General features: G+C 44.4%; 1 protein-coding gene across 5 annotated transcripts in view; it reads right to left on the minus strand.

Annotated features, from left to right (window-relative positions):
* STON2 (stonin 2) overlaps positions 1 to 7962 on the minus strand; it is a 145608-nt gene extending 137646 nt beyond the window's left edge. For 3 of the 5 annotated variants that reach the window (XM_027066345.2, XM_027066344.2, XM_027066342.2), the window contains exon 1: positions 7813 to 7962. The gene's annotated coding sequence lies outside the window, so the exon portion shown is untranslated. The remainder of the gene's footprint in view (positions 1 to 7812) is intronic. The other 2 variants (XM_053224793.1, XM_027066343.2) reach the window with 1 other exon arrangement.
* Positions 7963 to 13104: the final 5142 nt, after the last annotated feature.

Here is a 13104-nt window from a genome sequence, read left to right on the forward strand (position 1 = left end):
CAGGAACTGAACACCAACCAACAGCAGAGCATGAGAGCTCCAGGGCCTCTGAATGTGATGGATGGTGCGGCTGGAGGGGCTGCTTCAGAGGATACTGCCCACCTGGGCCAATTAGGCTGTTGGTGAGTGACTGGGATGTGCTGAATGTACTCAAATAGATGCCCCCAAAAGACCCCCCTTTTAGATGTTACTTTAATACCAAAAATATTAAGGAGAAAGAAATAGATAAAAGAAGAGAAGCAAGTGTGCTTCAACAGCCCTGTTGACAGTGAAGCCACGGAGCAAAAACAAGGACAGTTCTTCTGGCAGGATCTCTGTGGGTGTGCCCGGAGTGCACAGACCGCCCCCCACCCCTTAACTCTTTAGAGGACTTTTCCTTCTGTTTCCAGATAGAATAGTGACTAAGGGCACAGCTTCTAGAACTGAGAGATTAAGAGGTGGGGTCAAAGCCCTATCTCCACCACAACCTCCGACAGATTACTTACCCTTGCAGATACTACTAATGCCCCACCTCACAGAGTTGAGGCGGAAATTCAGATAATGTGGAGTAAAATGCTAGCAGAAGACCTGGGACACAGTAAAACTCCATGAATGATGGCTACTTATGGTAATTTTGATAATCTCAATAATAAAAGTTGTTCACACCCTTCAAGTGTTTAGAGGGTTAAGTGAAGGGAAATGTAGGGACAAGGAATGATGCAGAGAAAAATTAATACTTTATGTTTGGCAAGGGTGGGAAAATACAATAGGAAAACTGTATTTGTGACAGCTATGTCTTGTTTTGTTTTTTTTTTAATGTGTGCCAGTTCACACATTTAAATAACATTTAACTGAGTAAGCTCACTGACTATGGATCACCCTAACCTTACCCACTTCACTATGGTATCATATTCTTTCTTCTTTAAAAACTTAAGTCGAAAAAGACAGACAAATATATTGTTTCTAAAGCAAACAGAGGAATAAAATCTGTTTTCATTTAAAGCATCTCACTTTTTTTTTTTTTTTTAAGCAATTAGCTAACTTCAAAGGGCAACCAATGCAGTGATTCTATCAAGCTGGCAAGGGTCTGGTGTCTCACTTCAAAGTTTAGGCAGATTGAAAGCCACTGATAGACCTGCTATACTGGCTGGCATCTGGCATGAAAAGTGCTGAGAATACCAATTCATTCAGATGGTGTGTGCGCACAGACCCACAGCACTAAAACGGTACCTCTTTCAATGAGAGCCCCTGTTAAGCCTGAAAGAGAAGGGTGTAATCATCGCACCTCCAAATTAAAATTAATGAGGGTCATTGGGATTAAGGCTGAGGGCCTCTATGGGATAAAAGAGTGATGGAGAAAGTCCTAATTGGATGGAAGGGTCCCCAAGTGCTTAGTGAATATCTGTACAGCAACTTAAGCTGGACACCAGGGGAGGTGGGACCAAAGAGCACAGAAGTGCCAGGGGATACCTGCACGACTTTAAACAAGCTGCTTGACCTTCCCAGGTCACCTTGCAAGCGGAGTGAGACCAACCGCCTGCCAGTTTGACAGAGTTTATGATAGGATTAAATTTTATTTATAAAGAGGTTTGACATTCTTAGCTCCAAAGTGCTCTCCTATTAATAGAGTGAACATGTTAAGAAGACAAATTAGAGTCCAGAGTACTCATTTGCTAACAAATCACCAGATGGCTTCATTTTTCAGGAGGTGACACAAGCCATCAGAATATTGGAATTAGACAATCAGATGGCAGTCAAGAAAGGAAGACTTTAAGAAGCTGTCTACCTCAGACTTCTCTGTCCTCTTCTACTTGACTCCTTTGCTCTAGAAGTCTAGCCACAGACCTGGAACAAGCTTGTGTGGACTGTCAGAGCCATGGTTTGCTGAGGTCCATTCCCTAAAACCTGATGTGCCCACCTAAACTCCATTTCTACTTCCAATCCAATGCAACTGCTCCTCCGTGAACCTTCCCAGCCTAGCAACATCTCAGAAAGATTCTGTCTCTGAATTCACAGCTTGCAGTGCCCTCTTTAATTATATGGCTGGCCCCACTATTATTTGACTACTATTAATTCTGTATAAATATTATGCCCTTTCACTCCCAGATTAGAGGCTGTGTCCAAAGAATAAGCATTACACTTCTCTGAATTCCTCACATCGTCCTCAGAACCTTGCACCCAGAAGATACCCAATGCCATTCCTGTGAAACCATCTTCCAAAGATTTTACTGGGCCATTAGCAATCTGCAAAGTAGCTTCACACTCATGATCACACTGCACAAAGAACAATAAGCTTCTCTTAGCTGTTACCTGTTAGTGAGGCTACCTCAGAGCATAAGTCTGGGTTAGTTTGAGGCCAGCTGGGATGATGGGAGTGGACACAATGAACAGAAAATTCAAAGGACTTTAAGTTTTCAATCCTGCCCTTCCACCATCTGTCTATAGAATTTTGGCCAACTGTTTCTCAGTAATCACGATTCAGAAAAATGACAGTGCAAGAAACCTACCTCTTGAAACTGCTAGAGATGTGAATATATATATATATATATATATATATATATATATTACATTTAACATTTATTAAAAACAAACATATAGAGAAGATACTATTTATGTAGTGGTTTAATGTGTATTTTTTTTAAATATCAAATTCCTGGATAAATGCTATCCAATGGGGAAGAGTAACACTTTCTAGTGAATATATTCAGCATTTTAGATCCCTCCTGGCTAGTTTAAGTCCCTTCCCTCACTGGCTCTCACTCAGGCCTAGGGTTTTGTCTGCTACATCTTTTGCAACTTTATTTTTTTTAATGTTTTATTTATTTTTGAGAGAGAGAGAGAGAGCAGGGGAGGGGCAGAGAGAGGGGGTGACAAAGGATCCAACGGGGATCGCTGACAGCAGCGAGCCTGATGTAGGGCTCAGGAACCATGAGATCATGACCTGAGTCGAAGTCAGACACCTAACTGACAGCTATCCAGGTGCCCCACAACTTTAGATCAAGTTTCCTGGAGACCTGAGACCGAGGGAGCTACAGGGTTCCACTACAGAGCTGACCAAGGGAAGGCCACGTCTGCAGGAGGAAGTGAAACAGTTGATTTTCCAAAATTACCTGGAGAGGGAATCAGACCAACAGAGATGGCCTCAGGACTCCTGGCCAGAGGTCATGGTTCCAAATTTTCTCATCCACTTCTGGAGGTATGCAGAACCCTAGGGAATTCTCTTGTTTCAAAAAGCACACCTTTTAGGTGTGAATTGTCAAATCTCAATTAGGAAAAAGGGTCTTTTCAAATGTTACTCATTTCATTTTATAGCTTGGGCCTACCATGACATTTCTTGTTTTATACAAATTTCCTATGCGTATTTCTAAGATAGTGTATCCACGTCTCAATGGATCATTTTAGACTCACACCACCTTGAAACAAATACTGTAACCTGCTGGCCAGCACTCAAAATGTTGACTCTGAAAGTATTTCATGTATTCATACAGTGTGGGCAGGCATATCACCGATTATCTGGACCCGGTAGAGTCAAAACTTTTTCCACATCTAGAACTGAGAAAAAAATAGTAAAAAGAAAACAAACGCTATGTTCTATTTCTTGTGTCATGTTGTACACGCCAACATATTTTCTCCTTAACGTCCATTCTTGGAATGTTCTCTCATTACAGGAGTGGTGAGTCACAGTGAAAGGAATTGATGGGACTCGCTCCACCCATTAGCATAAGCTAAACTATGGACATCTTGAGTTCTCAGGGGGTTAGTTATCTTGGGAGGGTTGATCACAATTTGCATGATCATATGGTACAGATGTGTATTCATGAAGATGACCTCAAGTGAAGCAAGAAATTTCTCGGTGTATTTTACAATTCAGCCAAACATCCACCCAGTGGGCAAACCCCAGTTCCAAAAGAAATTAAAACTGGGAGGACAAGAAGTGTGATGGATCAGACTGGAATACGCTGAGCTGACAAACTTAAGTGAGAGGGCTGGAGCCAGACAAAAGGGTGTGTGCTCAAGGACATGCCGGATGGTGGGGGGGGGGGGGGGGGCAGAATTACAAAAGGAAGGGATAAAGTAGCACTTGTATGTTTCTTCTATGAATCCAAGCTCCTTTCATGTCCTTACTGTGAGAATTATATCTGCAATTTAATATAAACCTAGAGACTCAGTCACTCTTACAGACCCCAATGCCACTGCCAACCTTCAGCAAATCTGCCAAATGGAGAATGCTGAGACCTTCCAGACTTCTTCCCCTTTCCACTAGGCCCTTCTATTCAGGCCTTTCCCTCAACCACGTTTGGGGGTGGGGGGTGCTCAAGTGAGCAAGGAGCAGAGAGAGAATCCCACAAGGGGCAGAGAGAGAAAGAGAGAGAGTAGTGGGGCTTGTGCTCCCCTGAAGTGGGTGAGCTCACCCACTATGGGACTCGAACTCACAAACTGTGAGATCATGACCTGAGCAAAAGTCAGATGCTTAACAAGTGAGCCACAAGGTGCCCTCCTCAACCACATCTTAATTTCTCCCTTTAATTCAGTGGTTTTTGGACTGGCAGCATCGGCATCACCTGAGCACTTGTCAGAAATGCTAACTCCCAGGTGCCACCCCAGATCTATTAAGAAACTCTGGCGGTGTGACCCACAAATCTGTGTTTTCTCAAGGGCTCGAGGTGATTCTGAGGCACACTAAAGTTTGAAAACTGCTGCTTTAGATGATACCATAAAATACTTTGGGATGAAGGAGCATATACATTTTAAGAGAGGACAAAGGAGAATCATTCAAGTGCCCAGGGAATAATTTTCTAACAGTTGAATCTCGAGTCATGTGAAAGATAGTGAAGGAGATTTGAGGCTGCTGAATTCGTTGGGGCACTCACCATCTTTACCTTTTAATCCCACCTATTTTGGTCTTCTCCCCACATTGCCCCTAGAGACATGTGTTTGGCCTGAAAAATCTGACCATGTCAAACCCCAACTTAAAACCCTCAATGGCTGCTCCCTGCCCATAGGATAAAGTCCCAGGACATGATCCAGGGCCCTTCATCACCTGCCTCTGGGCCACCTCCCTTGCCCTGTCTCCTTCTGCACTTTCCCTCCTACTCAGCCATTCTTCACTGTCTGCAGGAGGCTTAGACTCCCCCTTACCACTGACATTAGGTCTGCCTGTGTGACTTACCTTGGCCAACAGCATGAGAGTTGAAGTGATGTCTGCTATCTCTGAGCAGGTATCAAGTGCCATATTTTTGTTTTATCACATTCTCTTTTTCCCCCTTCCCATAAACGAGATCAGTATTGCCCCAGGAAGAGGCTGTTTCTTAAGCCTCTGGGGATCTCAGAAGGAACCAGATAAGGAGCAGAACCACAACTAACCTACACTGGACATGCAGTAATCGTGACAAATACACCTCAGTTGTTGTAAGCCACTGAGATTTGGGAATTATTTGTTATTTTGCCTAAGCTGACCATTATAGCACAATGGATCTCCCATATCCCCTCTGCCTGGAATGTCTCTCTCCTCTGCTCTACCTTTCCTTCCAATCCCACCTCAGTCCTATCTGCATAAGAGACCTGCTCATCATTCTTCACTCAGCTCAGGTGTCATCTCCTCAATCAAGTCTTTTTTATTCCCAGATATAACCGATCGACTCTCACCTGTAGGATCCCTTTTGAATGCTACAGACCAGTAACTATGTCCTTGGAACTTTGCTGGGGACTTTCCATTTATTAGCACTATCCTTACAACAACTCCTCTCTAAAAAAAAAAAATAAATAAAAAAATAAGCCCTCATTTTACAGAGTGGGAGACTCTGGCACAGAAAAGCAAAGCGACTTGTCCAGGTTTCCCAGCCATCAGCCACAGAGACAGAGTTTTCACCAAGTGTGGGTATGGCTCTGATCGCAGCAATCTTTCCTGTGCCCCACTCACCTCCCTCCCTCCTCTATCAGCAAGCTTTCATATCCTCCCACTGTGGTGGTGAGAGTAAAAGTCTCCTTATCCACAACTAAAAGGTTGTGGAATTAATTTGACACTTGAAAGACTTGCATCTGGAAGTGGGCTTCTTACCCCCTGAGAAGATAATCACTTTCTCTAAGTGGATGAATTTATTCAAAGGCTCCTGGCAAGTAAATGCACTGGAGCCTTTGGAGAACTGGGGCATTCTGTCTGTACCTTTCCCAGGTAGTGTGGTGTGTTAAGACAGGTAGATTCCCACTGACATTGCCCTTGGGAACCTGTGGGAAGGTCCTTTTGGGTTTGCCGCAAGGTAGGAGGTTAAGTAGCAGAGGGTTCAGAATTCCAAGCAAGTTGGCTACATATAGATATTTTAAGTAAATGAACAAGGAAAAGAAAACGAGGATAATAAAGTGACACAGTGGCAAAGAATTGAACCAGACCACCCAAGTCAGACACCAAAATAACTGCCTAAAGTAGGAACTGCAATTTTAGGTTTCTGTGAGCTGCTGGTGTTTTGTTGTGTGGTTGAGCTTTTTATTTGTTTTTCTCATCTTCTCCCTCTCTTTAAAGTTGTTTCAGGGAGGAGTTTGGAAAGTATAAGAACCTTCAAGTCCTCCCCCATCAGCCATATTAGTGAAAGATAAGCATTCAACAAAACACCAAGATATTCTTCTCACACAACATTCATAACAACTTTTTCAGGGTTTGCAAAGCTTTTCTCAGTTACTTGTTGGAATCCATTTATCTCTCTCACCATTCCAATGGAGTTTTGTGTTTTTTTTAATTCCCTCAAAGGACATTATTACATTTAAATGATACCATCGGTAACATTAATAATAGCATTTTTCCCCTTCGAGTTTAGAAAGCTGTTCAGAGCTCCAAATGGTCACTGGGCCAGTGAGAACACGTCTGACTTACTCTTTAAAAAACCATCCACTCTGTATAACAAATAATATGAGCCAGCATTTACTGGGTACTTAGTGTTGTGCTCAGTGTTTTTGGGGCACTGGTTTATTTAATCCTCAAAACAAGGCTATCAAGCAGGTGCAACCATTTATGGCCACTTTACAGATTAACAGAGTGAGGCACATAAGAGCATGAAGGACCTGCCTGAGAGAAAGGGTGTCTCTCCCTTTCAGAGGTCAGTAGCTGCACAAGACGACAGTTAATGATTCACCCACAGCCCTCGGGGAGCTCCTTTCAGTAAGAGCAATATAGGCACATTCTCTCGGTGTCTCTGTCTCTATCTCTATCTCTCATCTTCAACTCTTCCTCACCCAGCGAGAGGCGGGTGTCCAGCAAATTGCTTGGCAATACACAGAGGAAACTCCATCCAAAGCCCGGGTCTGCTGGGTCCAGGCCGCCTCTGGGCGCTGTCCAGCGGGCAGCGCGCCTGAGTGACCAGGCTGGGGTCCTGTCTTCGACACCCCGAAGGTGGGGCAGAACGCCAAGGCCGGGATTTCGAGCGGTGGGGGGGAGGGGTGGGAAAGGCACCGTCCCCAGGGACACCTGTTGTCGCCTTGGGCCAACGAAGACGTCGCGGGGACTCACATCTCAGGGAGGACACCCGTCTGTAGTGTCCGCGTACGGGAGCGGGGGTCGCAAGTGTCTTCCCCCACCCCCACCGCCCTTTCTCCGCCTTAGGGGGGCTCACCTCACCCCCTCCCACCCCTGGACGCCGGCAGCCAGTGGAAATGTCGCGCCTCCGCGGGGCTCCGGCCGAGGCACGCGCGGAGGCGTGGGGACACGCGGGGCGAGGGGCAGCCCCCGCGGCGCTAGGACCTCGCGGCCGGCCCGCCCCCACCCCCACCCCTCGCCGGCTCCACCTGCGGAGCCCCTCCGGCAGGGCACGCTGGACCTCCACCGCGGGGCGCGGGCGCGGTTACCTGCGACGCCGCCCGCAGGGTCCCAAGTGTCGGCCGGAATGTCGCCACGGCAGAGCCCGCTGGGCTGGCCCGGGGATCCTCGCCCAGCCCCACTGCTCCCGCTGCCCTCCCTCGCGGCCGCAGCGCCGCCGCCGGCTCCCGACTCTCTAGGCTCGCTCCGCGCCCGCCGGCTCCTGGCCCCTCTCCCGCAGCCCCTGATTGGCCGCGGCGCGCGCCCGAGCCGCGCCCTGATTGGGCAGCCGGGAGCCGGGGCGGGGGGACGGACCCGGCGCCGCCTGGACCTGCTCTGGGTGCCCCCGGCGCCACTGCTTCGCGTCCCCGCAGCACCTCGCGGCCGCGATCCAGACGCCGAACCCGGGATCCTGCCCTCTGCGCCGAGTGGTGTCGGTTGTCCAGGCACCGGGCGGAGCGGAAAGTGGCACGAGTAGCAGGGGGGTGGCGGGGAGCGGGTATCGCCTTGGAGTCTCTCCTACACCCCCTGCCAAGGCTGGACTCCTACATGCGGTTTTGACCGCGTGTTTACTCTTACAGTTTTTACTATAAAAAGGCCATAGGACGCAAGACAGTGGCTTGTAAACAGTGGGCGCCAAAATGTGTTTGTGGTCTTAGGTTGGGCTTGATGCATAATCTTTATGTGGTCCAACTAGAGTTCGCGAAAGGGAAGCAACTTGTGCGAGGTCCTCGTCTTGTCAACAAATTAGTAAGAGCGAGAAAAATGGTGACATAGATCTTCACTTACAAGGAACTTAATACCTAACTAAGGAGATGGGGCTGAATAATAATGGTAATAGTAATTCTAATGATAATGATGACCCTAACGTTTTCATCGCTCTTATTATTTGCCGGGCACTTTTCTAAGTGCTTTACATATATTAATACAGAAATACAGGAAACAGCTGACATAAGGATGTCCACATGTCCTGTGAAACGTGTGGACAAGTGATATAAGTTCTGAGTGTGAGAGGTTTTTATCTGGAAGACACCCCAGCAGTCATTCCACACCGCAGTGCAAAGGCACAAGTTAGAACGGAAAGAGAGCATTGGGATTTAAAATTGTTCCATCTTCCGAGCTGGAGAGTGTTATGCTAAGTGAAATAAGTCATACAGAGAAAGACAGATACCATATGTTTTCACTCTTATGTGGATCCTGAGAAACTTAACAGAAGACCATGGGGGAGGGGAAGAAAAAAAAGAGGTCAGAGAGGGAGGAAGCTAAAACACAAGAGACTCTTAAAAACTGAGAACAAACTGAGGGTTGATGCGGGGTGGGAGGGAGGGGAGGGTGGGTGATGCGTATTGAGGAGGGCACCTGTTGGGATGAGTACTGTGTGTTGTATGGAAACTAATTTGACAATAAATTTCATATTTAAAATAAATAAAATAAAATAAAATGAATAAAATTGTTCCATCTTCGATTTCTTCTCCCACAGTTCTGTAGCCCTCCGAACATTTTTTCTCAACTGCACTGGGCCTTTCTAAAGAATAAAAACAATCACTATAAATCAGGGTGCCACCAGAACTTTGTTTTGCCACTCATAAAAGGAGCCCTCTCTAAGCATTCAGGTAACAGTGAGTAGAAATAATCAGCACAGGTTATATTCTAGCACTTATGACTCCAGGTGTATTCATACCTTGGAAGTAAGTATGGAGCCATTTTCCATAAGTATCTCCCCTCGTTGTATTCTCCTATGTTGACAGAACCTAGAGGGAGAAATTTGGGTTGGTAGAGAAATAAACACCTGAGTGAAAACCAGCTTGACCTACTCTGAACAGCCTGATTTTTACCTTCACGTAAGCTTAAAGTCACTTATTTTGAGGATCCCAAGACCCTTGGAGGAAATTAGCTCACTGTTCCCAATTTATATCAACGGACAAGCAAGTAGTTCATTCTGTATTGAAAAGATGGCCTGGCATGAGTAGAGCCTTACCTGGTAGGAACACCACAGCAAAATAGACTGTGAGAATGGTTCCTATACCAGCATCCATCTCCAAGCTTCAGAAACACATGAAGACATCAGCCTATCTTTCCAGTTGCTCACTTTCCATTGTGGTGGCTTTTGCCAAAGCAGAAGTTCCATTTGGATTGGTCACCCTATCTCTCCAAAGAAGAAAGGTTATTTTAGCTGGAGAACTAGGTTGACCCAAGATGATTTCTTAAATTCATAGCCCTGGTTGGATCACACTAAACTCAGCCTTCTGAGGGATGAGAAGTGAAAGAAGAATCTGGATTCCACCATGTCCCTCTGGAATGGTCTTGTGGGCAGGAACTAGTTATGTATCTGTCTATGCCTAATGTATTTCTTTTTAAACCTTTTTAATGTATATTTATTTTTGAAAGAGAAAGACAGAGCAGGAGAGGGGCAGAGAAAGAGGGAGACAGAGGGTCCCAAGTGAGCTCTGTGTTGACAGCAGAGAGCGGGGTGTGGGGCTTGAACTCACAAACCATGAGTTGGACTCTTAACCAAGCCCCCCCCAGGTGCTCCTATCCCCATTTCATCCCCCCCAAAATGCTTTGCTTAGTTGTGCCTCCTGTGTTGCATGTCTTCTGTGGCAAATCCTATTTATCACTCAAAACTCAACTAGAATGTCCTTTCCTCTGTGAGGCTTTCGCTAACTCTTCCAGGCAACAATAGTGATCCCTGTGCCCATGTTATATTCTCAGTACGGCACAAAGCAACAGTATTCTAGTGATCCATTTACATGGCCATCCCTCCAACTAATTATTACCAACGCCTGGCCTAGTTCATAGAACTCAGTAGTAAGTACTCAATAAACTTGAACTGATTGACTAAAATCCCTTACAGGCTAATAGGGTGGCATTAAGGAGACTGGGGCCACACCACTCTGCTATTCAACAGGGCATCCTCCAGTTCCAGGCTGGATGGGTGTTTGATGTGAGTCAAAGTGATCATCTATCCACTCGAATAGGGAATAGGTAGTTTCTGTATGTGAGGCACTGTCAGGTAAAAAGAAGAATAAGGTCTCTCTTAAGTGTACACAGGATGAAATGATGCAGCTGGTTTAGAAAATAGTTTGGCAATTCCTCAAAGAGTTAAACACAGAGTTACCATAAGACCCAGTAATTCTATTCCTAGGTACATACTCAAGAGAATGTAAAACATATACCCATACAGAAAAAAAAATTCATGAATATTCATAGAAACATTATTTATAATAGCTGAAAAATGTAAACAACCCAAATATCCATTAACTGGTGAATAGATAAACAAAATGTGGTACATCCATACAGTGGAATATTATTATTCAGCCATAAGAAGGAATGAATACTGATACATGCTACAACATGGGGGGACCTGGGAAACATAATGCTAAATGAAGGAAGCCAGACACAAAAAGCCACATATTGTATGATGCCATTTAGATGAAATATCCAGAGTAGGCAAATATATATAGACTGAAAGTAGATTAATGGTTGCCAAGGGGTCAGGGGAAGGAGGAATGGAGAGTGATTGCTTAGTGGATATTGGGTTTCCTTTTGGGTTGATGAAAATGTTCTGGAATTGAATGGTGGTTATGGGCACACAACTTGGTGAATATACTAAAAACTGTTGAGTTATTAAAAACAAAACAAAATACACACAGCAGGCATTCAGAAAGTTTAGAAACCATAAATGAAGGAAATGTTAGTTAAATCATAAAGTGTTTAGTAGCTAACAGTGTAAAAGTGTAGAGGAACAGAAAAGCCAGTAAAACACAATTAAAAAGTTGGCTTGTCTCTCCCTCATGCTCCCACCTTCAGTAACTTAGAGGGGATTTACTCCTTAGATCTGCATTGTCCAATTGAATATTCTATGATAATGGAAATCTTTCTCTGAGCTATTCAATATGGAAGCCACTAATATGGTTAGTGCAACTGAAGAACTGAATTTTAATTGCGTTTAAATTTAAATTGCCACATGTGGCTAGAGACTACTCTACTGGCAGTGTAGCTTTTGCTGGTTGAGAGGACTGGAGCCATCTTAACTGGCAGTTTGGGATAATACTGGAGAGTGGGAGAGTCAATGTCTATGTGTTCCATAGCCTGACTCAAGCCTGTGTCCACTAGAAATCCTTCAATAGGATCTCACTGCTCCCACCCTTCTCCCTTCTATGAACTTTTAATGAACTTCAGTCAATAATACAGCATTTAGTTTTGTCTTTATGGCAAAACTTCCATTCCAAAAATATTTATGGAACAAGCACTATGTGGAAGTCTGAGAAGAGGAAGGATTGTAGACAAGGTCAGCCAAATTCCAAAGGGTTGGTCTTGAGAAGGCAGGCAGGGAGAAGGGACAAGATAAATCCATTATAGGGACCTGGCTCCTTCCTTCCCTCCAACATCCCCCATTAACACATACACATACTCTTTCAAGTGGGAAATCTTGCTATTAAGATGCTGAAGTGATGTTGAAGCATCTTTATTTAGATTTCCTGTTTCCAATTTAAGCCTTGTAACATCCTTAACTCCTTCAATACCCCTTTCACTTTATGTTGATCTTTCCCTTCTTTGAACTTTCACTGAATTTGAAATCGATAGAACGTAATGACTTTCTAAGTGTTTCCCCTTAATGTGGTGTCCCCACAGCAGGATTCATTTGTTGCACAAATGTTTATTGAGCTCCTGCTTATTTTTGTACCAGAACAGTCCTAGGAGCTGTGGATAAAAACAAAGACAGGGTCTCTGGGAAGTTTAGAGCCTTATGCAGAGGCACACAAAGAAATTGTTCTGTGAAGTTTGGCCTAAATGTGTAGGAAGTTCACTGAAAGCACAGGACAAGCAGCAGGTGGGTGTACACAGAGAAATCAGGGAAGGCTTCTCAGTGGAGGTGACATTTAAGCTAAAGGAACTTGAAGGATGAGTAAGAGTTTTTAAAACATTTTTTTAAATTTAATTCATTTATACTGTTCACTTTCCAAAATTGGATTTGAGGTAGTATATTAGAAGTTTTAGAGAACAGTGTTTGAAAGAATAAATTAGCAACAAGATCCAGGTCAATATCTGTGACAACGTTTTGCATTGCTAACAAGGGTACTAACTGGACAGTTATTCTTACTGCTCTCAAGGCTTATTCCTGAGTGAATATATATATATATATATATATATATATATATATATATATATAGCTCTCTGATCTCAAGGAATTTAAAATATCTCACCTCTGCTATTGCAATATCCTTCTTAGTAGTCTCTTGTGTTTAACCTTATTTTCTTCTTTTCCAGTTATCCCAAATATCAGGCGTTTGTGCCCTACTGTCACCAGCCTTTCCATACCCATGTATCATCTGCACCAT

This window comes from Acinonyx jubatus, chromosome B3, assembly GCF_027475565.1.
Source record: "Acinonyx jubatus isolate Ajub_Pintada_27869175 chromosome B3, VMU_Ajub_asm_v1.0, whole genome shotgun sequence".
Taxonomy (NCBI): Eukaryota; Metazoa; Chordata; class Mammalia; order Carnivora; family Felidae; genus Acinonyx; species Acinonyx jubatus.